The 26675-nt window shown below is 51.3% G+C and overlaps 1 protein-coding gene across 1 annotated transcript in view; it reads right to left on the bottom strand.

Moving 5' to 3' along the window:
* LOC146799830 (kelch-like protein 13) overlaps positions 1–25685 on the bottom strand; it is a 241060-nt gene extending 215375 nt beyond the window's left edge. Inside the window, exon 1 of the mRNA XM_085620722.1 lies at positions 25569–25685. The gene's annotated coding sequence lies outside the window, so the exon portion shown is untranslated. The remainder of the gene's footprint in view (positions 1–25568) is intronic.
* Positions 25686–26675: the final 990 nt, after the last annotated feature.

The raw sequence follows: 26675 nt of genomic DNA, 5'->3' as shown, positions 1-26675 counted from the left end.
ACTTGTCACCAAAAACCATGGGAGTTGCATGGGAACACCCACACAACACCCATGGAACACCTACCCAGGACAGAGTAATGCAACGCAGCGATTTGCACTGCGCTGCGTGACTTCCGTTTTTTGGAGCCACGCAAAGTGGCTTTGCGTGGTTACAAAAATCGGACTTGCAGTTTGCTTCACTCTTACACCACGTTGTGTGGTGCAAGAGCGACGTAAACCAGGTCATAAACACAGCCCGTCATGTGTACAAGAAAAGAAAATGGAAGGCAGTCTAAGCCCTCAGTCCCTGCGCTCTTTGGGTCATATGTACAATGAAGTGATGGAGAGGCGGGGTTTGCCTTTCTGGCTTAACACCTCTCTCGGCCACTTCAGAAGCGCAAGGCTGAACCATATTTACAAGAATGTGGTGCAGCCTCACGTTTCCCCCTGCGAGGGACACCTTCCTGTACATAAACAATCCATGGCAATATGCTTTTTCCATCTGTGCTGCACAAGGCAGCACACATGGAAAAAGCAAAAACGAGGAGAAATTATGCATTTCTCCTCGTTTCGCCAACTTAAAATCAGGAATTACTTGGTCTTAATTTGGCAAAAATACCATGACTAGACATGTTTAGAACCTTTTCCCACTTTGTATGTGCACTGCACAGCGCAGCACGCATGCACAGTCGGAAAAGAAAGAAGACCTGAAAATATTTCTCCTGTTAGCGCATCCCTTGAAGTGTTGTTAACTTTGGGCGCTAAACCCTGTCTACAATTCTTTGTAGATAGGGTTTTGTGTCAAAAGGCACGAGTGGTTGCCTGGGAACGCCCATGTACCACTCATGTAATGACCCTTTGGCGCGGAGTGTTGCAAGGCAATGCTTCACGCTGCTTTGCACTCATTTTAGGGCACTTTCCAGCGCAAAGCAAGTTATGCGCTGGAAATTAAATTCCCCCAAAACATTTTGTGCTGATTACTTTTGTGATGCAAAGCCAGCACAAAGTGTTTGAAATTCTACCCCAGTGTGTGTAATACCCCCTCGCAAATTAAGGTAGTACTCCCACCCTGCCTGACGATGAAGGACTCACTTCAGTAATCTCTATGTATGTATGTATGTATGTTTTGGTGCCACTCCCCACCCTGCCTGATGATGGGCCAGTCATGAAAGGAGTCACTTCAGTACCCTCTAGGTATGTTTTGGTACAAGCGGTAACCTAGCCAGAGTGCCATGAAGTGCTGCATCGAGGCTGACGCGCTGTGCTATGATTCACAATAGTTGTTTGCGGGTGACGTATCTACCACGTGTGGGTGTCCTGTGCTCTGAAGAGCTTCTTTCTGTACTGTTGGAGGGGTGGTGGTACTCTGGCAGTGTGGATGGAGAGGGGGTGTCATTTGACCCCTCTCCCCTCAAATGACAGCCTGTGTCTAATCCAGATGATGAGTACCCCAAAGTCCACTAGATCCAAAGCCACTGGGTGACCATGTACCCTCAGCAGGGGGCACTGCCAGCCTATGTATGTACCCTCGGCAGGAGGGCACTGCCAGCCTTTCCCATGTACCCTCAGCAGGGGGTACTGCCAGCCATTCCCGTGTACCCCCCAGCAGGGGGACACTGCCAGCCTTTCCAATGTACCCTCAGCAGGGGGCACTGCCAGCCTTTCCCATTTACCCTCAGCAGGGGGGCACTGCCAGCCTTACCCATATACCCCCGACTGAGGGACACTGCCAACCTTTCCTATGTACCCATGGCAGGGGGCACAGCCACCCTTTCCAATGTACCCTCGGCAGTGAGGCACCTCCAGCCTTTCCAATATACCCTCGACAGAGGGGCACTGCCAACTTATGTATCCTCGGCAGTAGGGCACTGCCAGCTTTTCCATGGACCATCAGCAGAGAGGCACTGCCAGCCTTTCCCATTTGCCCTTGCTAGAGGGCACTGACAGCCTTTCCCATGTACCCTTGGCAGGGGGACACTCCCAATCTTTCCCATGTACCCTCACAGGAGGGCACAGCCAGCCTTTCCCATATACCATCGACAGAGTGGCACTGAAAACCTTTTTATGTACCCCCGGCAGGAGAGCACTGCCAGCCTTTCCCATATACCCTCGACAGAGGGGTACTACCAACCTTTTTATGTACCCCCGGCAGGAGGGCACTGCCAGCCTTTCCCATATACCCTCGACAGAGGGGTACTGCCAACCTTTTTATGTACCCTCAGCAGGAGGGCACTGCCAGTTTTTGCCATGGTCCATCAGCAGAGGGGCACTCCCAGCCTTTCCCATGTACCCTTGCTAGAGGGCACTGACAGCCTTTCCCATGTACCCTCCGCAGGGGGACACTGCCAACCTTTCCCATGTACCCTTGGCAGGGGGCGCTGCCAGGCTTTCCCATTTACCCTCACAGGAGGGCACTGCCAGCCTTTCTCATATACCATCAACAGAGTGGCACTGCAAAACTTTTTATGTACCCCCGGCAGGAGGGCACGGCCAGCCTTTCCCATGGATCCTCAGCAGGGGGGCACTGCCAGCCATACCATTGTACCCTCAGCAGGAGGGCACTGCCAGCCTTTCCCATATACCCTCACCAGAGGGCACTGCCAGGCTTTCCCATGTACCCTCGGCAGGGCAGCACTGCCAGCCTTTCCTATTTAACCTGGCAGGGGGCACTGCCAGCCTTTCCCATGTACCCTTGGCAAGGGGACACTGCCAACCTTTCCCATGTACCCAGGGTAAGAGGGGACTGCCAGCCTTTCCCATGTAGCCTCAGTAGGGGGCACTGCCAGCCTTTCCCATATACGCTTGGCAGGGGGCACTGGCAGCCTTTCCCATTTACCCTCAGCTGGGGGCACTGGCAGCCTTTCCCATGTACCCTCTGTAGGGGGCACTGACAACATTTTCCATGTACCCTAAGCATGGGGGGCACTGCCAGCCTTTCACATGTACCCTCAGCACGGGGCACTGCCAGCCTTTCACATGTACCCTCAGCAGGGGGTACTGCCAGCCTTTCCCATTTACCATGGCCAGGGGGCACTGTCACCCTTTTCCATGTACCTTTGGCAGGGGGCACTACCAGCCTTTCCCAAGTACCCTTGGCAGGGGGCACTGCCAGCCTTTCCCATGTAGTCTCACTGGAGGGCACTGCCAGCCTTTCCCATGTACCCTCAGCAAGGGGCACTGCCAGCCTTTACCATGTACACTCAGCAGGGTGGCACTGCCAGACTTTCCCATGTACCCTCTATAAGAGGGCACTGTCAGACGTTCAATGTACCCTCTCCAGGGGACACTACCAGCCTTTCCCATGTACCCTCAGCAAGGGGCACTGCCAGCCTTTACCATGTACACTCAGCAGGGTGGCACTGCCAGACTTTCCCATGTACCCTCTATAAGAGGGCACTGTCAGACGTTCAATGTACCCTCTCCAGGGGACACTACCAGCCTTTCCCATGTACCCTTGGCAGGGGGCACTGCCAGCCTTTCCCATGTACCCTCAGCAGGGGCACTGCCAGCTTTTCCATGTACCCTCGGCAATAGGGGAACTGCCAGCCTTTCCCATGCACCCATGGCAGGGTGGCACTGTCAGCCTTTCCCATGTGCCCAGAGCAGGGGGCACTGCCAGCCTGTCCCATGTACCCTTGGCAAGGGGCACTACCAGCCTTTCCTATGTACCCTCACTGGAGGGCACTGCCAGTCTTTCCCATGTACCCTCAGCAAGGGGTACTGCCAGCCTTTCCCATGTACCCTCAGCAGGGTGGCACTGCCTGCCCCATGTACCCTCACTAGAGGGCTCTGCCAGCCCTTCCCATGTACCCTCGGCATGGGGTATGGCCAGCCTCTCCCATGTTCTCTTCACAGGAGGGCACTGCCAGCCTTTTGCATGTGCCCTCACATGCAGGCACTGCCAGCCTTTCCCATGTACCCTCAGCAGGGGGCACTGCCAGCCTTTGCCATGTACCCTCTGCTGGGGGCAGTGCCAGCCTTTCCCATGTACCCTCAGCAGGGGGGAACTGCTAAGCTTTCCCCATGTACCCTCAGCAGCGGGCACTGCCAGCCTTTCCCATGTACCCTCAGCAGGGGGCACTGCCACCTTTTTCCATGTACCCTCTGCAGGGGGCACTGCTGCCTTCTCATTTACCCTAGCAGGGGGCACTGCCAGCCTTTACCATATACCCTCAGCAGGGGGCACTGCCAGCCTTTCCCATGTTCCTTCGTCAGGGGTCACTGCCAGTTTTTCCCATGTACCCTTGCAAGGGGCCCTGGGCAAAGGTGGACAAGACCTGTGGGACTGGAGCTGGCAGCCGTAGGTGATGCACGGACGTCCGGTCTGTTTACAAATCCTGTGGGTGCACATTCTGTGCATCTCTCGGGCGGTGGGAGCACTGTGGCGAAACCGAGCGTTTACCAGTATTATTAAATACCAAATCTATTCACGGCCCCCCTTACTTCACAGGAGGAGCGGACCGAGGAAGTCTCTACCAGACCATCTGATGCCACGGGCACGGACTCAAAAACCCCTTTGTGGAGGAGGCATGAGCTGCTCCCGTGGGATTGCTCAACATTTCGGATATGGTATGTTACCAGATTTGTAAAGCGCGACAAAACCCTCGAAAGGGGTCCGGACACCAAGTGAAACACAGAAAAAGAGAGACCGACAAAAGGAAGGAATTAGTCAGCGCTGCGTCACGTTTGCACCACGCAGAGTGGTACATGCGTGATGCAAGGACCACGCAGAGTGGTACATGCGTGATGCAAGGACCACGCAGAGTGGTACATGAGTGATGCACGGGTCACACAGAGTGGCACATGGGTGATGCAAGGACCACGCAGAGTGGCACATGCGTGATGCAAGGACCACGCAGACTGCCGCACCCTCGAGAAAGCCTGGCGCCGCGACCAGACCACAGACAACAGGACCGCCCTCAAGCACGCCACCCGCAAGCACAACCAGCTGATCCGCGCAACCAAGAAGACAGCACTCAAAGAACGACTGGACAACAACGCCCACGACAGCAAGGAACTCTTCAGCATCGTCAAAGAGTTCTCCAACCCCAGCGCCGGAAACAACGACATAACCCCCTCGCAAGACCTCTGCGACTCACTCGCCTCCTTCTTCCACCGCAAGATCGCCAACATACACAACAGCTTCGGCGCACAGACCACGCACACAACACCTGAACCAACGCCCGCCACCACCACCCTCTGCAACTGGACCCCGGTCAGCACCGAAGACACCACCCGCACGATGAACACCATCCACTCCGGATCCCCTACCGACCCCTGCCCCCACCACGTTTTCAACAAGGCCGACGCCATCATCGCACCCCATCTCCGGGACATCATCAACGCCTCCTTCCACACCGCCACCTTCCCGGAGAGCTGGAAGCACGCCGAGCTCAGCGCCCTCCTGAAGAAACCAACAGCGGACCCCACCGACCTCAAGAACTTCCGCCCCATCTCGCTCCTCCCTTTTCCTGCCAAAGTCATCGAGAAGACCGTCAACAGACAGCTCGCCGCCTTCCTCGAGACGAACGGATCCCTCGACCCCTCACAGTCCGGCTTCCGAGCCAACCACAGCACCGAGACCGCCCTGATCGCAGCCACCGATGACATCAGATCCCTGCTCGACAACGGGGAAACAGCGGCCCTCATCCTCCTGGACCTCTCCGCAGCGTTCGACACCGTCTGCCACCCCACCCTAGTGCAGCGCCTCAGCAACATCGGAATCCAAGGGAAGGCACTGGAGTGGATCCTCTTGTTCCTCGCCGGAAGAACCCAGAGAGTCCGCCTCCCCCCGTTCAGATCCGAAGCCACCGAAGTCATCTGCGGCGTACCACAAGGATCATCACTCAGCCCAACCCTCTTCAACGTCTACATGAGCCCCCTCGCTGCCATCGCACGCCAACACAACCTCAACATCATCTCCTACGCCGACGATACCCAGCTGATCCTCTCCCTCACCAACGACCCCGACACCGCTAGAGCCAGTCTACACGAGGGGATGAAAGACGTCGCCGAGTGGATGAAGAACAGCCGCCTGAAACTGAACTCAGACAAGACGGAAGTCCTCATCCTGGGATCATCGCCCTCCGCCTGGGACGATTCCTGGTGGCCCCCTGCCCTGGGCACCACTCCCAAACCAACGGACCACGCACGCAACCTTGGCTTCATTCTGGACTCCTCCCTCTCGATGACCAGACAAGTCAACGCCGTCTCCTCTTCATGCTTCAACACCCTGCGCATGCTCCGCAAGATCTTCCGATGGATCCCCACCGAAACCAGGAAGACCGTCACCCAGGCACTCGTCCCCAGCCGACTGGACTACGGGAACACCCTCTATGCCGGAACCACAGCCAAACTTCAAAAAAGACTCCAACGCATACAGAACGCCTCCGCACGACTCATCCTGGACATCCCACGACACAACCACATCTCCGGCCACCTGAAAGACCTGCACTGGCTCCCTGTCAGCAAGAAAATCACATTCAGGCTCCTCACCCACGCACACAAGGCTCTCCACGACCTGGGCCCAAAGTACCTCAATGACCGCCTGACCTTCTACACGCCCACCCGCCAACTACGATCGACCAGCCACGCCCTCGCCTCCGTACCACGCATCCGCCGAGCCACCGCCGGAGGAAGATCCTTCTCCTACCTGGCAGCCAAGACTTGGAACTCCCTCCCCATCCACCTTCGGCTGACCCAGGACCACCTCTCCTTCAGGAAGCAGCTCAAAACCTGGCTGTTCGAGCAGTGACGGACCCCTCCCCCCCAGCGCCTTGAGACCCTCCCGGGTGAGTAGCGCGCTATACAAATGCCTCGATTGATTGATTGATTGATTACATGTGTGATGCAAGGACCACGCAGAGTGGCACATGCGTGATGCAAGGGCCACGCAGAGTGGCACATGCGTGATGCAAGGACCACGCAGAGTGGTACATGCGTGATGCAAGGGCCACGCAGAGTGGCACATGCATGATGCAAGGACCACGCAGAGTGGCACATGCGTGATGCAAGGACCACACAGAGTGGCACATGCGTGATGCAAGGACCACGCAGAGTGGCACATGCGTGATGCAAGGACCACGCAGAGTGATACATGCGTGATGCAAGGACCACGCAGAGTGGTACATGCGTGATGCAAGGGCCACGCAGAGTGGTACATGCGTGATGCAAAGACCACGCAGAGTGGTACATGTGTGATGCAGGGCTCAGAGTCAGATTTATGGAGCCACGCAGAGTCACCCAGCATAGCTTTGACTTTTGAGTGGCCTCATGAATCGTGAGTCAGGAGACGCAGCGAAAATCCTTCCTTGGGCATTGAGGTGGGTGTCCCCACGCAACTCCCACGGATTGCGGTTCGGTCACAGATTTACAAGGATCTGTAGGCCTCGGAATGAGTCACAATCTTCCAGCTCGCCAGGGCCGGCCTAACAAGGACAAAGATCTTTATTTCTTCAAGGTTTATCCTCTTTCCATGTGGCTGTAAATGCAGCACGCATAGAATGAGGTAACCGCCTCTATGGATTGTTTTAATGCAGGAAGATGTCCTTTCCTGCATAAAAATAATCCAGCCGGCAACACAGGAATCCTTCCGCCATGGTGAAAGAGTGCCTGCGTTGGCGCTAGGCTATTGAAACGGTGCCATCGCGGGCAGAAAGGACAGGAATGCACCTTACTGGATAAATGCTTTCTTGCCCCTTCACTTTGATGTAGGGCTGCCAAGCACGGTGACTCGCTGTGCTCGCCTACGCCAAATCCCTGTAAAAGAGGGCCCTAGCTCTTAAAAAGCCAGGTCCTCCTGAACTGAAGTAAGGCGAGGTCAAGCTGTACAGGGCCTGAAAGCTCAGTCTTGAACTTTGCCACCCTCGCCGAGAATGCTTTGTCGCCTGAGCAGCTCGTTTGAACATAGCCACAACCAGCAGTTGGGCTCCGGAGGAGCGTATGCAGCGCGAGGGACCGTAATTGTGAAATTTCTGAATCAAGTAATCGTGACCACTAAGATGAACTGCTTTAAACACAAGGCAGAGGGACTAAAAATAACCCTCTTCTTCACCAGAAGACAACACATCAACTTCAGGGCCTCAGATCTCAAAGAAAAATGAGGAAGCCCCATGGGCCATCTAGCCGCCGCCGTTTGTGCCCTTTGAAGCTTCTTTGGCAGACCCACCATCCAGCTCCAGAAACAGACTTACGGTAGATCAAGCGACTTAATATAGTCACTCGGTGGACCCGCTTAGGGAGGAGGGAATAACACCTTCCTGAGCAGCTCTAGAAGGAAAAAGCCTCTTGCTGCAACATAGGCTATTTGGCCCACCATGGAAGTTCTGGGTCCAGGCAGATCCCCACATTTTTGTACCATTTCAGCTGCGGTTGTCGCATTGATCAAATGATGCCCGAAAAGTCCAGAGGCAGCGAATCCGGGAAACAAGAATGTTTCCCCTACATTGCCTCCATCTTTCATGGGTCACTTGGAGCGAGTTGGTCTGCAGCCAGTGAGGCACCGCTGGCAAATAAAGATGGAACCGTTCCAGAGGGTTTGCGCCTGACCCGTCTAGCGTGACGAGGAGCGGAGTATCATCCCCATAATTCATGCATCGCAAACCGAAGGATTTAATGAGTCTCAACAGCGGTGGATGTAAATATTGAAGAGCGTGGGGCTAAGTGCTGAACCCTGAAGAACTCCTAGGCTCAAGGCCGGACATAAATGGTGGAAGGGAACCCTCCCGGGATCGACCCGCGAGGTCGGAGGAGCACCCGTCCAATGCCTGCCCTCTGACGCCGATGTACTGCAGTCTGGCCAGAAGAACCGAGCGAGATACGTATTGAAGTTTACGCATCATCAAACCATGAACAAATGTGCTTTTCCTGTAACTTTTGTATATAAGGAAAATTCTATTTTCCCTGTAGATAAACCTTTTCCAATCCATCACCATAAATATGGGGGGGTGGGGGGGTGCATTTCTCCTTTGACCCTAGATATTAACACTGCCCTTGGCTAGGTTTTTTGTATGTCCCAAGTTGTCACTGATGTGTGAACAATTGTGGAGCAGAACAGGAGACATTACTGAAGTCCTCTCCCTTTCCATTGATGTTGTATTTTTAGGCGGCCTGAGCAGTGTCTGGCCTCAGAGTAAATGACCCCCTAAGTTTGTTGAACCGCTGATTGCTGTTGCTTTTCAGGTAATCACCACCAATTGGAAACCCGTAGACGCCATCACGTTGCACCAGTGGTGGGATGTGGTGCGTCCCAAGCATCCTCTGGACTGCTATCATTACACGCCTCAACTTCTTTGTTGAAATGAGATGACCTTTGGGAAACATTCCCTCAACATCTGCCCGGGCAGGTTCAGACCGTCGCCTCATTACGGGTTGTATTACAGCGTCTGAGGCGCACGTCACTGAGGAGGCGCTTTCCCGTTACTAGATCGCTTTGCTTATTATACAATGTTTTATATCTATAATTTTATTTTATATATTTTGTAAGTATCTTTCAATAATTATAATGTATCTTTTCTACTCTTCTTATTTCTCTCTTCTCTTCTCCTACGTTCTTCATTTGATTCTTTCCTTCCCACTTTACTTTAAAAATACTGTTTTTTATCCGGTTTCCTGCACAACAATGTAAATTGCCTTTTTGCTGTGGATAGGAGTTTCATGCTCAGCTTTTATATTCCATTTTATGGTTCTCTTTGTATTGGTTTATCGGACTGTTTGTATATCTTTTATCTCTTAAAAAAAAAATAACAAACTTAAATATCACCAGTACAAAAAGAAGGCTGCACTTGACTATTACATTTTGTACTGCATTTCAAATATTTTAATTACAAAGTGATACAAAAATACTATCCCCGGCTATACTCCAGTGGCTCAGAGGCGCCCGCTGCTCCAATATCCAAGGAGAGCCGGATGGAAACAGTGAAGTCTGCCCCCCCCCCCCACCCCCCACCCTGGCCACGAGCCTCCAGTCTGAATCTGGACAAACATTCACAACAAGGGGGGCTGCACATCCCTGAGCTGGGGCTCGAACTGGGAAGTAGGGGAGCTGCCGGGAAAGCTCAGAGATCAGAGGGGACATCCTCCTCCCACCACAGACCCCCAAACATGGGATTTTAATGGGGTGCGCAGAATAGTTGTGGTCCTTAATGTGAACACCCAAAATGACTGCACATTTTTTGCTTTGACGCAGAGCACAATAACTGAAAACAATGCTCTTCACATATTTATATTTTTCACAAACTATTTTTTCAGTTATACACATTTTTTACAAATAGATCTTTGCACCGCACCATCCATGCTGAATCCAGCTCCCATCTCCTTCGCAGCAACTATCAATCAATCAATCAATCAATCAGGGGTTTCTAGAGCACGGCTACTCACCCATGAGGGTCTCAGGGAACTGGGGTGGGGGGCGGGGGCCTGTTGATCTGTCTGGGCTCTGGGGTTCAGTCTAAGAGCCAGGTCTGAGGTCCTTCCTGACCTGAGGCAGTGACGGTGATTGAGGTGAGAGGCAGGGTGTTCCAGGTCCGAGGTCCTTCCTGACCTGAGGCAGTGACGGTGATTGAGGTGAGAGGCAGGGTGTTCCAGGTCTGAGGTCCTTCCTGACCTGAGGCAGTGACAGTGCTTGCCTGAGGTGAGAGGCAGGGTGTTCCAGGTCCGAGGTCCTTCCTGACCTGAGGCAGTGACGGTGATTGAGGTGAGAGGCAGGGTGTTCCAGGTCCGAGGTCCTTTCTGACCTGAGGCAGTGACGGCGATTGCCTGAGGTGAGAGGCAGGGTGTTCCAGGTCTGAGGTCTTTCCTGATCTGAGGCAGTGACGGTGATTGCCTGAGGTGAGAGCAGGGTGTTCCAGGTCCGAGGTCCTTTCTGACCTGAGGCAGTGACGGGGATTGCCTGAGGTGAGAGGCAGGGTGTTCCAGGTCTGAGGTCCTTCCTGACCTGAGGCTGTGACAGTGCTTGCCTGAGGTGAGAAGCAGGGTGTACCAGGTCCGAGGTCCTTTCTGACCTGAGGCAGTGACGGTGATTGCCTGAGGTGAGAGGCACGGTGTTCCAGGTCTGAGGTCTTTCCTGACCTGAGGCAGTGACGGTGATTGAGGTGAGAGGCAGGGTGTTCCAGGTCCGAGGTCCTTCCTGACCTGAGGCAGTGACGGTGATTGAGGTGAGAGGCAGGGTGTTCCAGGTCCGAGGTCCTTCCTGACCTGTGGCAGTGACAGTGCTTGCCTGAGGTGAGAGGCTGGGTGTTCCAGGTCTGAGGTCTTTCCTGACCTGAGGCAGTGACGGTGATTGCCTGAGGTAAGAGGCAGGGTGCTCCAGGTCTGAGGTCCTTCCTGACCTGAGGCAGTGATGGTGATTGAGGTGAAGAGGCAGGGTGCTCCAGGTCTGAGTCCTTCTTGACCTGAGGCAGTGACGGTGATTGCCTGAGGTGAGAGGCAGGGTGCTCTAGGTCTGAGGTCCTTCCTGACCTGAGGCTGTGACGGTGATTGCCTGAGGTGAGAGGCAGGGTGCTCCAGGTCTGAGGTCCCTCCTGACCTGAGGCTGTGACGGTGATTGCCTGAGGTGAGAGGCAGGGTGTTCCAGGTCTGAGGTCCTTCCTGACCTGAGGCTGTGACGGTGATTGCCTGAGGTGAGAGGCAGGGTGTTCCAGGTCTGAGGTCCTTCCTGACCTGAGGCAGTGACGGTGATTGCCTGAGGTGAGAGGCAGGGTGTTCCAGGTCTGAGGTCCTTCCTGACCTGAGGCTGTGACGGTGATTGCCTGAGGTGAGAGGCAGGGTGTTCCAGGTCTGAGGTCCTTCCTGACCTGAGGCAGTGACGGTGATTGCCTGAGGTGAGAGGCAGGGTGTTCCAAGTCCAAGGTCCTTCCTGACCTGAGGCAGTGACGGTGCTTGCCTGAGGTGAGAGGCAGGGTGTTCTAGGTCCGAGGTCCTTCCTGACCTGAGGCAGTGACGGTGATTGAGGTGAGAGGCAGGGTGTTCCAGGTCTGAGGTCCTTCCTGACCTGAGGCAGTGAGGGTGATTGCCTTTGGGTGAGAGGAAGGGTGTTCCAGGTCTGAGGTCCTTCCTGACCTGAGGCAGTGACGGTGATTGCCTGAGGTGAGAGGCAGGGTGTTCTAGGTCTGAGGTCCTTCCTGACCTGAGGCAGTGAGGGTGATTGCCTTTGGGTGAGAGGAAGGGTGTTCCAGGTCTGAGGTCCTTCCTGACCTGAGGCAGTGACGGTGATTGCCTGAGGTGAGAGGCAGGGTGTTCCAGGCGTTTTTGAAAGACTTTTGTTTTTACAATAATAAATCTGCTCTCAAAGACCCCGTATGTGGACTGCAGGTAACGCCAGTGTAACATACACTGCAGCCAGGGACTTGATAGAGGTAGCACGGCTAGCTTACCTGCATCTTTTACCTTATTGGCTCCTTGTCTCCGTAGTGTACATTCCACACATGGCTTTGTAGATATCTCAGGCCTTTGTCTTTTTCTGTGAACAACATCTCGCTTGTGCGCCTCGTGTATATGTTCCGACCAGGGTCAGAAGTGCAGATGCTGTGAACGGATTCCAGATGTGGTTGTGATTCTCTTCCAATGTGATGCAGCAGACAAGTATATTTAAAACAATAATTCAAAATGGATCAAATTCAAAATGGTTTATGTCCTGGCAATTGTGTTTAATCGATTTCTCCAAAATCCTGCGATTCATTCGAGTATTCCTATCAGGAACCGAGACTAGTCGATGTGTCCTTCAAAAGCAATGCTGGCCTCCTCTGTGGGTTCAATTCACATTTGTGGATTTGATTCTCATAAATACTATCAGTAGGTAACAGTTAATAAAAGGATTCGCTTTACCTTTAGACAGTTCTGCAGCTCCACAAATAGTGTCCTCCCTCTGCCCCTAGCTCTGTCCTACGGGCTGTGCTTGCTTGAGCCCTCGGATGCGCTCTGTGCCTCTTTCACTGTCGGGAAATGTTTCACGCAAAGTCTCTGTGAAGAAAGCTTCGGAGCTGGGACCTTCGAACTGCTCGCGGTTCTCCAGCCAGTCAGAATATTCTACCATCGACCCCTCTGTTTTCGACCCCTCTTTAGATGTGCAATTTAAACTCGTTCTTCTGTCTTGTATTGTCTTTTTGCCTCCTTCACGTTATAGCTCATTTTCAACCACTTTCACTTTTTACTTCTCAGACGTTGTTGCTTCTACCTTCCTCCCCTCACCTGCCAGTCTCGGTGTCTCTGTGCCCTGTGGCCGGGCCTTTCATTCTGTGATGCGCCACTATTCATATGAACATGTTTGCAGGATGTTTACAGGCCGACGTCTGTCATTGTGACGTGTTTGCTCGTGTTTTACAAATGCTCTATAATTATTTAATACCTTTTGGATTCCTTAGTTCTTGCTATAAAACATGATTTTTACATTGCTATTTACAGATAATACTGGTCCCCAAGCTCTATGGCTTGCACGGCGCTCTAACAAAACTAGACTCTGTGTGTGCTTCTGCATCACACAGTAAAATAACACAAATAAAAGATACTGGGCACAATTCACAAAGATCGCGCTGCGCGGCGGTCTGACTTCTGTGCCCTCTCTGTACTCATGTTAAGCACTTTGAACCGCTTTTAAATTGCTGCGGCCGGGACCGAAGTCTCCACATCTGGACTTTTCTGCAGTGTCTGTCTCTGCGGCAGGTCATATGTCTCACCACTTGTGGGGTGATGTCGGCAGAGTGGCCTCCGTCACTAAAGGTTTGCTCTAGTTTTCTGCAGACCTACTTGTGTATTTTAACAAATCCTTAAACTAATTTTTGAAGTAAAGTCCTCCACTTACAAGGTTTCTTTAGAAAAGGTACAAGCAGCAAGTTGAGGACTTTACTTCGAAAATTAGTTTAAAGAATTTGATAAAATAAAGATGTAGAAAGGCAAGATTCATATACATTCCGACATGTTTGAGAAGCCGTCAGCGAGGCAAACTTAAGGCGAACTATAAAAACAATAATAAATGGGGCTTTATTTTGCCACAAGCAACAACGAACCTGCACATCAATATGGAACGAAGATTCCACTGGTGACGCTGGTCAGAAGGACATTAAACAAATCAAAAATCAACTTTAAGTGAGGTTCTTCACTTTAAAACTCTCAATTCCCCTCAACTCACCAGAAAGGTACGTACACGCGCGAACAGCAGGAGCGCGCACGGTACGTAGAGAACTGTACAGCTGTAGATGTGGCCGGATTCTCCGCGACTCTTGTATGTTTGCATGGAACACGGCTGGCAGTCGCAGCCCAGTGCCCCAAGTGACACAAAGAGTTGCTGGCATCACCTCCGGTGATCGTTTTAAGAACACTCTCAGCCTCTTGTTGGAGCAGAAAGTGACAGCGCCCGCTTTGAAAACTGAACCGGACGGACCATTCCAGAGCCAGAAGGAACAGTGGCCCACAACACCACTCCACCCCTTCAAGTCCTCTTTTCATGGACACCACTGGGATATTTAGACATCACAGGCCCTAGTTCAGCATTCCTATTGTTCAATAAAGAAGAGAATTGAAAGGCAACTTTGATATGCAAATGAGTGGACTGTCTGGTGTGCTACAAACTCTAAAAACATTCCCCCCACACTTGTGAGGTTTCTTAGCTAGAGATCTTTGGATGGGATCTTGAGCTATTCGCGACCAAGTATCAAAGTAACTCTACGTCATTATTACGAATAGCAGCCGTCATTACTTTCCAGCTACATATTCACTGCTCTCTCTTTACGAACATTAGGTCGTTCCTATATTTTAGGTTTTTCTCACATTTTCTGTAACAAATTTCATATTTTACGTCCAAGTAGAGCACAATTAAGAATATCAGAAGAAGTGTTGGCATTCGGTGCTCACATCACTTCAAAAAGCTTCAGTCAGACCTGTCAGATGGACTATCTCAAAGTACTCACATTTACAGAAGTAATGTGCCCCGAATGAAATCTAATGTACCATTGATTTTGATGCAAGAGGTGACCAACGGCAGCACACAGGACAATCATTAGACACCCGAAATTCATGTGGCATTGGTACTTAAAAGGGTATAAAGCAATCTTTTTTTTTTTTATAAATTAATTTATTTTACAAAGTTTTGTAATTTGGACCTAGCCGCAAGGGCAACACTGCGCTTTACAAAGAAGATGTTGTAAATACAAAACACACGAAGATAACAAGAGGTTCATGAAGCGAAGGGGCACATAGGATCAAGGCTGGGGCAGGTTATCTGAAGAGGTGGAAGATTCGGCCAGAAAATTCTTTTTGAAGACATGAACCCTGAACTCTTTCATAAATGAACACATCTGGGCTAGAGTCCCACATCTGGGGCATGCCGGAGAAGGCGCGAATGGATGATTCTTTATTGAGGGATTCAGGGATTTCCAGAAGGAGATCTGTTTTCATCGCTTGGATCTCTCAGTGCCAGTTGTGTGGAGTTTCTCTTTGGGGTAATCGGTGGAAGACCCCATGGGGGACCTTGTTTGTAATACAGGTTCAAATCAGGGTAATGTAGGGAGAAAAAAATGTAACATATTATATTAACTCAAATGGGTTTTTTAACAAGTTTGAATTTAGTGTAAAAGGAGTTTGTTTTTGAAAGTCCCGATTAGTAGTTAAGATATTCTAAACAAGTTTGGGGATGTGTTCAGTTGGAAATAGTTACAAATGCTGATTAGGGTTTTAAATAGCTTGGATTAGTTTTCACAGGGTTAACTTGTTATTAGGGATTTAATAAATATTGGAGTAATTCGTAAAAGATTCATAATGTAAAACAGAACCTTTCATCTTTACTAAGGTGTTTAAGAGGCTGATGTATGAAAAAGATGTAAGGGCCGGATGTACTTTAGTAGGCACATACTGAGACTTTTGGAAGTTGCGCCTACAATCCTGCAACAGTTTTGTGGCTTCCATACGTCACACATTGTTTAAAATACAGCAGTTTTCCTTTAGAGAGTGACACATTCTTGGGCCAACCTAAGAATTCATTCTTTTTCTCGCTTCAGACTGTTGTCCTCCATGCACCCTCTCTCTCTCCCCTTCTCCAGGGGTGATTGGTGCCCCTATCCCTTACTTTCAGCAATAGTGTTATCTGAAAGCTGCTGGTCTCACTGAGCAGTGCAGAAACATGTTTGAAATCCGCCTACAACTCTTTGGAAATACCCAACAAGTCATCTGAAGAGGTGTAAGATGTGGGCACCACATTTACATGGAATTACCCTGACCACAGCTGATGCCCACCAGCGAAACCGACAACTAATCCAAAAGTATACAAATACTGAAACATGAGCTAGTCACTTTGTACCTGACAAGCGCCAGTTCTAGAATGTTCTTAATTGTGGTGTAACTTGTGCAAGCATTTGTTTCACTAATCTGTTGAAGTAAGACAGTCCTAAATCTTTAACTCTCCCTCGAACTGGACCCCAACATCGGCATAGCCATCATTAATGCTCTCCTGGCATGCGAAGTGCCCTCTGTACCCCAGTCATGGCTGTGCTTCAGTACCTAACCAGGGAAGGGGGGCGATGTGCTCACTTGTACCAGGGCCCCGGGCATCCTGATGAGATTTACACAGATTCAACAGACTCAAATTATTATTAGAACATTGGAACGTTGAGAGTTCCGTTGAAGACCATGAAGTGCTCCGGGCTTCTACGGGCCGGTAAAGGCCTGCAGAGCAACATTCCAATGTTGTTTCCAAAGGCCTCTCGGAGCCCGAGGGGATTTAAACCCCCTCGGGCTATGAGAGGCGTTTGTTTTATTTGTTGGAACATTCTGCCCTCTAGTGGCAGAATGTTCTAATAGCCTTATAGCCCGTCATAGCTGGGCTATACCGGCTATTAAAGTCCCGCTCCCTTGTTAAAGTCCCTCGCCTTCAGCTCGGACCTTTAACGCGGGAGTGGGCCTTTAATAGCCGATATAGCCTGCTATGGAGTTCTATAAGGCTATAATGAAAACTTATTTGAAAATTCAAAAGAACTTTAAAAAGGTTGCAGGAACTAGAAACAATTGTATTTCATTAATAATATTTCATCATTGCAACCTATTAAAACCTTTTAAAAATAAACATATAAACAAAAAAATAATCCATGCAAACCTAGCTGGTGCATCTGTTCAACAGTTTTGCATTCGAGGAATGGTCAGGACCAAGTATAACTAATGATGCTTCTCTGGACAGCAGGTTAATGCAAGATCTAGCATTGTCTGTGCTTGATAAATGTAAATAAATTGAACAATAAAGTAAATAATATAGAAATACAAATGCACATTTACTTTAACAAAAGGCCTTTTTAACAGTAGAGGAAGTATCCTGTTCCTCGGATATGACGGAAAAGCCACAGTAACGCCTGGGCTCAGACATAAATACTGGGGAGTGGTTTAATGCCCTCAGAGTTGTTCCTGCATCGGTTGCGGGTGATCTCACACCAGGCGGGTTGAATTATGATGAAGATACCCGGGGTTTCTCTCTCGGCATCAGAGCTTCTTCCGCTGCAATAGCTGCCGGGGCAGCACTGAGTGGGTTTAACATATTGGCCGATGTATGGGGTAAGATCAAACTGAAGTAAGAGGACTGACCTCTAGGCCTATAGGCACCAAGACTGCCTGAAGCAGGATCAATGAGGTGGCCCTTCATGATCAGCACTTTTCAATACCCCACCCCCGCACGGCTCACCAGATACCTCAAACGGGGTCTGGGGAGAGGAGGAGGAGCTCGAGTTGTGAGTGAGGAAGGAGTTAACTCTGTTTCAGGTTCCGTAATAGAGTAAACAACCAATCACAATACACTTCCGGCCTCATGTTGTGCAAGAGGAAGCTAAACAACAAGCCGGGCACTTTGTGGATTTCTGTGGAGCCTCTCTTTTTGCTTTCACTTTCATTTTCACATCTCTTTCTCATGCTTTGAAAACTAACCCTGGCTTTTCATCATCTGAAGATCATGTCTGAATACTGATTCCAGGGATAACTAATGTACGTCATTATATCAACAGAATCATTACATTGAATTGCACTGAACCGACCGGTCTTAGATCGAGCTGATTGGGCGGAGCGGGGCTGCGTTGAGTGTATTGATTGATATTGAAGAGTATCAAATATAACACTGGACTCTGCTTAAATCTCGATTTGTTTTTGCAGCTGGGGGTGAAGGGGGGGTGGGGGGGTTATCCTTTCATTGAGGACTGGGTTTTATTGACTATACTCACTAGAACCTAGCTCATAGAAGCTCCCATGAGGAAGACATTTGAGTCGGAGCAGTCAGCCCAAATGCAGAACTATAAAAGGGGTGCGGTGGAGAGAGTGAGACAGAAAAGACACAGCTCCCTTTCACAAGATGATGAGCTCAGCTTGGTCACCAGACTGTCCTACAACACATTGAACAACGAGAGGGTGCAAAGCTATATCACTCCAAACGAGAGGGCGCGAGGCTTTATCACTCCAAATGAGAGGGCGCGAGGCTTTATCACTCCAAATGAGAGGGTGCGAGGCTTTATCACTCCAAATGAGAGGGCGCGAGGCTTTATCACTCCAAATGAGAGGGCACGAGGCTTTATCACTCCAAACGAGAGGGTGCGAGGCTTTATCACTCCAAACGAGAGGGTGCGAGGCTTTATCACGCCAAATGAGAGGGCGCGAGGCTTTATCACTCAAACGAGAGGGCACGAGGCTTTATCACTCCAAACGAGAGGGTGCAAACCTATATCACTCCAAAAGGCAGGGCAGGAGGCTTTGTCACTCCAAATGAGAGGGCGCGAGGCTTTATCACTCAAACGAGAGGGCACGAGGCTTTATCACTCCAAACAAGAGGGAACAAACCTATATCACTCCAAAAGGCAGGGCAGGAGGCTTTGTCACTCCAAATGAGAGGGCGCGAGGCTTTATCACTCCAAACGAGAGGGCGCGAGGCTTTATCACTCCAAACGAGAGGGCGCAAGGCTTTATCACTCCAAATGAGAGGGCGCGAGGCTTTATCACTCCAAATGAGAGGGCGCGAGGCTTTATCACTCCAAATGAGAGGGCGGAGGCTTTATCACTCAAACGAGAGGGCACGAGGCTTTATCACTCCAAACGAGAGGGTGCAAAGCTATATCACTCCAAACGAGAGGGTGCGAGGCTTTATCACTCCAAATGAGAGGGCGCGAGGCTTTATCACTCCAAACGAGAGGGTGCAAACCTATATCACTCCAAAAGGCAGGGCAGGAGGCTTTGTCACTCCAAATGAGAGGGCGCGAGGCTTTATCACTCAAACGAGAGGGCACGAGGCTTTATCACTCCAAACGAGAGGGTGCAAACCTATATCAGTCCAAAGGACAGTGCAGGAGGCTTTATCACTCCAAACGAGAGGGTGCAAACCTATATCACTCCAAACGAGAGGGCGCGAGGCTTTATCACTCCAAATGAGAGGGCGCGAGGCTTTATCACTCCAAATGAGAGGGCGCGAGGCTTTATCACTCCAAATGAGATGGCGCAAGGCTTTATCACTCAAACGAGAGGGCACGAAGCTTTATCACTCCAAACGAGAGGGTGCAAACCTATATCACTCCAAAGGACAGGGCAGGAGGTTTTATCACTCCAAAGGACAGTGCAGGAGGCTTTATCACTCCAAACGAGAGGGTGCAGACCTATATCACTCCAAAAGGCAGGGCAGGAGGCTTTGTCACTCCAAATGAGAGGGCGCGAGGCTTTATCACTACGAGACTGCCAAATCGAGCGGGCTGCGTTAAGATTTCAATGAAGAGGCTCAGAATAGCTCTCACTACATGTTTATGGGGCTCCAGTAACCTTCACGTGATCGAGGCACTATGGGGCAGATTTACAATCCCCTTGCGCCGCCGGTGCATCACGTTGCGTGACGCACGGGTGGCGCAGCCTGCTGAGTGAAATATACAAGCAGAGGTAAAGTCACCCTGCGTGATTTAACCTGTGCTTGTAAATATCGCTGTATGAACCACACTATCCCCAGGAAACCCTTGAGGAGGGAATTAGAGGGATAGGGCACTGGGAGCAGACAGCCTCTAATATCGAATGTTTACCACATACGAGCCGCTCCCAGTTTAGTGACCAAGATTTTTTTATTTTTTATTTTTTATTTACAGTGCTTTCTTAAAGAAGTGGAGACATCTCATTAAAAGTTACGGACTGGTCTCGCACACCACCTGGTGTCATGCTTCATCATTGGCCAGTTCTCGCCCTCCAAAAACGTGGTTTGATGGAGGGCGGGCATAAACCTGACGACACGGATGCACTTCTAAGCTAAGTGGGGGCCCGTGAAGAGAATGAGTGAGTGATTTAAAAAGCCATTATGGTTGCCTATTAAATTGTAATGTGAGTGGCGGCCATATGGTATTAAAAACAAGTGGACGGTGTGTTTAGGACTTGTAAATATCGCCCCTGTTCACGCAACACTTTGCGTGTTAGGGATGTGACATGGATGTTGCTGTGGGTGTTCCCATACAACACCCATGTCCACTGATGCATTTCCAGATTTACGAGAAATCGTAAAAACTGAAAACGCGCCAGAATGCTAAGACACCCTAAGGGTGGCGTGGCGAGGTGCAACGAGGAGAAATGTTTTCACTTCTCCTCTTTTTGTTCCCTCTTTCAATGTGTGCTGCATTCTACGGCACATATTGGAAGAGGAAATCACCTCAATTTATTGTTTTTGTGCAGGAAGGTGCCCCTTCCTGCACAAAAACAATCTTTCCACGATGCAGGCATCCTTGCACCATGGTACAAGGGTGCCTGCGCCGGCACATGGCAGCAGTTTGTGCGCCTGTGCAGGGGAATATGCCTCTTTTGTCTGCTTTCCCTCACCCCGCATGTTGTTACAACGCAGTTGTTACAACAACCGCGTTGTAACAACGCATACCATTACCCAGCACGTCATAATAACGACTTGCGGAGGGGGGCGCTGGATGTTGGATTATTATCATTCACTATTCCAACTCCAGTCTATGCGGACAGTAGGGAAGGAGTTGGATTTTAAATCCATCACCTTCTCCCCCCTCCACAAGTCGTTGTAACGACCTGCGGGGTGATGGTACGTGTTGTTACAATGCGGTTGTTGTAACATGTGGGGTGACGTATGCGTGGTAAGGGGTGTTTACCCCGCATGGGGAAGCACAGAGATACAACATATTGTTGTAAATATGTCGCATCCCTGTGCTTCAAAACTAACCCAGCGCCGTGCAGCAAAATGACTCGCGGCCCGCGAGATCTGCCCCAATAGGTTTAACCAGACTTAGTTCAAGTTGTTGGACATTAGGTAGATGGTCCTATCCCACAGGTCTGCTGATGCGGATTGCCTCAGAGGGCTCTTCAGCCGCTGACCCTTTGTAGTTGACCTGTAAGCCTGGTGTAAACAATGACCGCATCAGTAGAGGGGTGGGTTGTACCCACAGCAGGCGGGTCAATGCAATGGTCTTCACAGCCCTTGACACAAGGATCCATATGCAGGTAACCTGTGTACAACGAACCACAGGGCCCACCGACATGATGACCCAGTGCCATGAGCTCTGGGACCCCTGGGGTACCTGCAGACCGCCCAACTGTGGAGAGTGGCAAACACCACCCCCCAGAGGTTCAGAGTTAAATGGTCCACAGGGACTCTAAACACAAAGATCTGCCCAGACCCTGCAATGATCCTATAATGGCCCTGTATAGAATGAACTGCCACACACTGTAAAACATCGACCCTGCCAGGGGAACCACACTCTAAATATCTACCCTCCCTGGGGTGCCACACTCTAGAACATCTACCCTGCCAGGGCACCACACAGTAGAACATCTACCCTGCCAGGGCACCACACAGTAGAACATCTACCCTGCCAAGGGCACCACACAGTAGAACATCTACCCTGCCGGGGCACCAAACTCTAGAACATCTACCCTGCCAGGGAACTCCACTCTAGAACATCTACAATGCCAGGGGTACCACACTGTAGAACATCTACGCTGCCAAGGGCACCACACTCTAGAACATCTACCCTGTCAGGGCACCACACAGTAGAACATCTACCCTGCCAAGGGCACCACACTGTACACATCTACCCTGCCGGGAGCACCACACAGTAGAACATCTACACTACCAGGGGCACCACACTGTAAAACATCTACCCTGCCAAGGGCACCACACAGTAGAACATCTACGCTACCAGGGGCACCACACTGTAAAACATCTACCCTGTCAGGGCACCACACAGTAGAACATCTACCCTGCCAAGGGCACCACACTGTACACATCTACCCTGCCGGGAGCACCACACAGTAGAACATCTACGCTACCAGGGGCACCACACTGTAAAACATCTACCCTGCCAAGGGCACCACACAGTAGAACATCTACGCTACCAGGGGCACCACACTGTAAAACATCTACCCTGCCAAGGGCACCACACTGTACACATCTAACCTGCCGGGGCACCACACAGTAGAACATCTACGCTACCAGGGGCACCACACTGTAAAACATCTACCCTGCCTGGGGCACCACACTCTAGAACATCTACCCTGCCAGGGGCACCACACAGTAGAACATCTACCCTGTCAAGGGCACCACACTGTACACATCTACCCTGCCAAGGGCACCACATCTACCCTGCCAAGGGCACCACACTGTAAAACATCTACCCTGCCAGGGCACCACACAGTAGAACATCTACCTTACCAGGTCACCACCCTGTAGAACATCTACCCTGCGAGGGGCACCTCACTGTAAAACATCTATCCCACCAGGGCACCACCCTATAGAACATCTACCCTGCGAGGGGCACCACACTCTAAATATCTACTCTGCCAAGCGCACCACACTCTAAATATCTACCCTGCCAAGGGCACCACACTGTAGAACATCCACCCTACCGGGGGCACCACACTGTAGAACATCTACCCTGCCAAGGGCACTGAACAGTAGAACATCTACCCTGCCAGGGCACCACACAGTAGAACATCTACCCTGCCAGGGGCACCACACTGTAGAACATCTACCCTGCCAGGGCACCACACTGTAGAAAATCTACCCTGCCAGGGGCACCACACTGTACAACATCTACGCTACCAGGGGTACCACACTGTAAAACATCTACGCTACCAGGGGCAACACACTGTAGAACATCTATCCGGCCAGGGGCATCACACTGTACAACATCCACCCTGCTAGGGGCACCGCACTGTTGAACATCTACCCTGCCAGAGGTACCAACATGTAGAACATTTACCCTGCCCGGGGCACCACACTGTTAATATTTACCCTGCCAGGGGCACCACACTGTAAAACATCTACCCTGCCAGGGGCACCACACTGTAGAACATCTACCCTGCCAGGGGCACCACACTGTAGAACATCTACCCTGCCAGGGGCACCACGCTGTAAAACATCTACCCTGCCAGGGGCACCACACTCTAGAACATCTACCCTGCCAGGGGCACCACACTGTAGAACATCTATCCTGTCAGGGGCACCACACTGTAGAACATCTACCCTGCGAGGGGCACCTCACTGTAAAACATCTACCCCACCAGGGTACCACCCAGTAGAACATCTACCCTGCGAGGGGCACCACACTCTAAATATCTACCCTGCCAAGGGTACCACCCTGTAGAACATCTACCCTGCCAGGGGCACCACACTCTAAATATCTACCCTGCCAAGGGCACCACACTCTAAATATCTACCCTGCCAGGGGCACCACACTGTACAACATCTACACTACCAGGGGCACTACACTGTAAAACATCTACGCTCCCAGGGGCACCACACTGTAGAACATCTACCCTGCTAGGGGCACCACACTGTACAACATCTACCCTGCCAGGGGCACCACACTGTAGAACATCTACCCTGCCAGGGGCACCACACTGTAGAACATCTACCCTGCCAGGGGCACCACACTGTAGAACATCTACCCTGCCAGGGTCACCACACTGTACAACATCTACCCTGCCAGGGGCACCACACTGTACAACATCTATACAGCCAGGGGCATCACACTGTACAACATCCACCCTGCTAGGGGCACCACACTGTAAAACATCCACCCTGCCAGGGGCACCACACTCTAGAACATCTACCCTGCCAGGGGCACCACACTGTACAACATCTACACTACCAGGGGCACCACACTGTAGAACATCTACCCTGCTAGGGGCACCACACTGTAGAACATCTACCCTGCCAGGGGCACCACACTGTAGAACATCTACCCTGCCAGAGGCACCACACTGTACAACATCTACCCTGCCAGGGGCACCACACTGTACAACATCTACCCTGCCAGGGGCACCACACTGTACAACATCTACCCTTCCAGGGGCACCACACTGTACAACATCTACCCTGCCAGGGGCACCACACTTTACAACATCTACCCTGCCAGGGGCACCACACTATAAAACATCTACCCAGCCGGGAGCACCAACATGTAGAACATTTACCCTGCCCGGGGCACCACACTGTAAAACATCTACCCCGCGGGGGCACTACACTGTAAAACATCTACCCTGCGGGGGCACCACACTGTAAAACATCTACCCTGCCAGGGGCACCACACTGTAAAACATCTACCCTGCCCGGGGCACCACAATACAAAACATCTACCCTGCCAGGGGCACCACACTGTATAACATGTACCCTGCCAGGGGCACCACGCTGTACAACATCTACCCTGCCGGGGGCACCACGCTGTACAACATCTACCCTGCCGGGGGCACCACGCTGTACAACATCTACCCTGCCAGGGGCACCACACTGTAAAACATCTACGCTCCCAGGGGCACCACACTGTAGAACATCTACCCTGCCAGAGGCACCACACTGTACAACATCTACCCTGCCAGGGGCACCACACTGTACAACATCTACCCTGCCAGGGGCACCACACTGTACAACATCTACCCTTCCAGGGGCACCACACTGTACAAATTCTACCCTGCCAGGGGCACCACACTTTACAACATCTACCCTGCCAGGGGCATCACACTGTAAAACATCTACCCAGCCAGGAGCACCAACATGTAGAACATTTACCCTGCCGGGGCACCACACTGTAAAACATCTACCCCGCGGGGGCACTACACTGTAAGACATCTACCCTGCGGGGGCACCACACTGTAAGACATCTACCCTGCGGGGGCACCACACTGTAAAACATCTACCCAGCCGGGAGCACCAACATGTAGAACATTTACCCTGCCGGGGCACCACACTGTAAAACATCTACCCCGCGGGGGCACTACACTGTAAGACATCTACCCTGCGGGGGCACCACACTGTAAAACATCTACCCTGCGGGGGCACCACACTGTAAAACATCTACCCTGCCCGGGGCACCACAATACAAAACATCTACCCTGCCAGGTGCACCACACTGTACAACATCTACCCTGCCAGGGGCACCACACTATAAAACATCTACCCAGCCGGGAGCACCAACATGTAGAACATTTACCCTGCCCGGGGCACCACGCTGTACAACATCTACCCTGCCGGGGGCACCACGCTGTACAACATCTACCCTGCCGGGGGCACCACACTGTAAAACATCTACCCTGCCCGGTCAGCCATACTGTGGAACCCGCAGCCCTCGCGTGCAGCGCCAGTGCAGTCGCCCGCTCACCGTGCTGTCGCAGGGGGCTGTGTTGGGGTCTTCAGACGGGTGCTGCAGGCAGAGGGGGGGGGTGGGGGTGGTTATATCTCCTTCTTCATCGCCTGTGAGCTCAGTTTAGCACTGAGTACAGACTCTGCTGCTGCAACTCCGAGCTCACCACAGTTCACACATACACTTCCTGTAGCACGCTACTAACCACAGAAAGTAGGGGGCTGGGGGTGCGCAGTGCACAGCGCCTGTTCGCCACGTGCCTTCATCCTACAGCAGCCAATGTTTGTTTGCGCCTGGGTGCTAGAGCACCAGACGCGCTATTATCTCTGAAACCTAGAACCGCATTGTAAGTAGAATAGACCCTCACAGAGCCGGACCTACTGCAGGACTGTGTGACCGGCCTCGGCGGGGTCACAGACAACAGGGCTCACTCCAGTATGAGAATACCGTTTATTTAAATAGGTTAGTCTATTAAACTAATACAATGCATATATATAAAACAGCTTACAGCGTTTGGCAGTGCCGTTTTAGTGAGATTAACTATCGACCGTGGCAAATCATTACATCTAAATAAATAACATTTTTCCGATAACTTCATAGACGTTTGAGTGGACCTAGCATTGCATTCTGGAAATAAAGGTGGTCAAAACATTTAAGCAGTCTAACAATATGTGAACTCCGAAAGATGTACAACTAAACACGAATACAATTTCCCTTGGTATCTTTGACCCTAGTTGCCAATGTCAAGCACGAGAAGAGAGGATTGAATCATACACTGGATTTAAAAATCTCTTACGTCAGAGAATTGTCTGCCAGCCTGTCTAGAATTGATCTTGATTCCCTGATAATGTGAGTGTTAGTGAAAGAGAACAGTCTTCCAAAGCTGGTTCCCTTGACATCTGAGGCAATGTCCATGGAGCGCAGCAGTGCCCAGCAGTGCCCAGCAGTGCCCAGCAGTGGACTAGAGTCTCCTCTTCTCAAAGGAAACTAAGGGGTCGATGAGGTTGGCAGGCAGATCGGTGGCGATCCGCCCGCCAATTCCCACCGCCCGCATACCATTTCCCCCCGCCAAATCATGATGGCGGTGGGGAAGCCGGCAGACGGAAAGACCGTCTGCCAGTTTTC

This window comes from Triturus cristatus, chromosome 8, assembly GCF_964204655.1.
Source record: "Triturus cristatus chromosome 8, aTriCri1.1, whole genome shotgun sequence".
Lineage (NCBI taxonomy): Eukaryota > Metazoa > Chordata > Amphibia > Caudata > Salamandridae > Triturus > Triturus cristatus.
The sequence above is the reverse complement of the archived record's forward strand: the minus strand, read 5'-3'. Positions and strand labels throughout refer to the sequence as shown.